Source organism: Galeopterus variegatus, unplaced genomic scaffold, assembly GCF_000696425.1.
Source record: "Galeopterus variegatus unplaced genomic scaffold, G_variegatus-3.0.2 Scaffold628, whole genome shotgun sequence".
Taxonomy (NCBI): domain Eukaryota; kingdom Metazoa; phylum Chordata; class Mammalia; order Dermoptera; family Cynocephalidae; genus Galeopterus; species Galeopterus variegatus.
The window spans coordinates 565,811-567,999 of record NW_007726739.1 but is presented as its reverse complement, the minus strand read 5'-3'; the positions used below and the strand labels follow the sequence as shown (position 1 = coordinate 567,999).

At 33.7% G+C, this 2,189-nt stretch overlaps 1 pseudogene across 1 annotated transcript in view; it reads right to left on the bottom strand.

Moving 5' to 3' along the window:
* Window positions 1-1,276: 1,276 nt before the first annotated feature.
* LOC103588934 overlaps window positions 1,277-2,189 on the bottom strand; it is a 20,430-nt pseudogene continuing 19,517 nt past the window's right edge. The window contains exon 3 of the transcript XR_550348.1: window positions 1,277-1,420. The product of XR_550348.1 is annotated as a centlein-like (transcript). The remainder of the gene's footprint in view (window positions 1,421-2,189) is intronic.

The following is a 2,189-nucleotide window of genomic DNA, read 5'->3' as shown; positions in this document are numbered from 1 at the left end:
TCATCAAATCACAAAGGAAAACAGCAAGAGAAAAAAAGAGAGAGCACGAAATTACAAAAGAGTGAGAAAACAATTAACAAAATAGAAATAGTAAATCTTTACTATCAATTAGTACTTTAAATGTAAACGTATTAAATTCTCCAATCAAAAGATAGAGAGTAGCCAAATGAATTTTTTTTTTTACATTCAGAATTTTAATTTCAAAACAAAGAACCATAGTAACATTAATAATGGAAAATCCATATAGAAATATTCACAACCTGGTGACTGAGAAATAGGAAAACTGTTACCCTGCATTACTGTCAACCCATTGTTTGAGGAGCCAGAAGCAGAGATGCAGATCAATTGGAGGAAAGTCACCTTTTTCAACAAGGCCCCACTCCATAGCTATGTGAGTTTTTACACAAAGGCTTGACAACCAGAGGAAATGGTGAGAACTGAGAACTAAAATACTGCAAGAATTTGGCTAAATATCCAAAATGTGCAAGCACCAAGATGGGAAAGGAGATCAAGTAACATATGGAAAAGGGAAGAGAGGGTGAGTGGCATCATGGTTTAATCTCTGTTTATAAAAATACTGGGAAACTCGGAGATGACTGTGGAGGTGTCCACAACCTGTGGCAGGAGCAAATCCCTCCATCACGTCTAACCCTCTGAGGCCAAATGGATTAAAAAAAACACTGTATTCTGTTCTCATGAGACTTGACTCAGCTTTAAGGACACACATAAGCTGGAAGTGTGGAGACAAATTGTTTTCTATGCAAATGGATACCAAAAGAGAGCAGGGGTAGCTATACTTACATCAGACAAAACAGACTTTAAGTCAAAAAGTGTAACAAGAGACAAGTCACTATATAAGGATTAAGGGATCCATTAATCAATAGGATATAACAATCATAAATATATATGAGTATGCACCCAACACTGGAGCACCTAAATATATAAATTAAATACTAACAGATCTTAAGGGAGAAATAGACAGTAATAAAACAATAGTAGGGGACTTTAATACTCCGCTTTAAACAATGGATAAATCAACCACACAGAAAATCAATAAAGAAACATCAGACAGAAACTATACTTTATGCCAAATGATCCTGAAAGACATACAGAACTTTCCATCCAACAGCAACACAATACAAGTTCCCCTCAAGCACACACAGAACTTTCTGCAGGATAGATCTTATTTTAGGCCACAAAACAAGTCTTAACAAATTTAAGATTAAAATCATAACAAGTACATTCTGTTTCTGCTCCATTCTGAATTCCTCATTACCAAGACTTCTTGGACTTCCTTTTATCTTTATCACAGAAAATCTTTACATTGTTCATGTACTAAGCCTCACATTTCCTTGATCCCAAGTCTTTGTCTTTTTTGGTTTATTCTTCATTTTGGTGGTAAATATTTTCCAGTGGCTTCCTAAGAATGTGTGCATGAGAGATATGAGACCATATATGCCAGAAAATATCTTTATCCTAACTTTACACTTGATTGATAATCTGACTGGATATATAATTTTAGGATGAAAAGAATTTCTCTCCCAGAATTATAAAAACATTACTCCATGTCTTCTAGCAATTGAGACAATCATTGCTACTGTAATTTCTAATCCTATATATGTGACTGAGTTGGTTTTTTTCCCACTCCAGGAGGTTTTATGATCTTCTCACTATCTCTAGTGTTCTAAAATCACACAATAATGGTCCTTGCTATAGATCTTTGTGCTGAACACTAAGTGAACACTTTGAGTCTGGAAACTCATGACCCTGAGTCTGAGAAATTTCTTGGATTACTTCTTTAACGAAGTCCATTTTCTCTGTTCTCTACCACTGAAATTCCTACTAATTACTGTTAGAGCATGTAGATCAATGATTATGTGATCAAATGTTTAAATTAATTATTTTAATGAAAGTCACTTAGAAAAATTTCTAGGAATCTAGATTTGCATTCCAGCAGAGAGGTTAAAGACCTATTAAAAAATCTGGAATTCCACAAATATTGATGTCAAAGCCCCAACTTGGTCTTAATCTTATAAATCACAGTTAACAAATGTCTTATACGAAAGAATGAAAGATCTTTTTAATAGTTCAACATTTGTTATACACAAATATATATATTTATCCCTGCATTCAAGATATTAGTTTCCACTACCTTGTATTTTAATATCATTCATTCACTTGTTCATTCA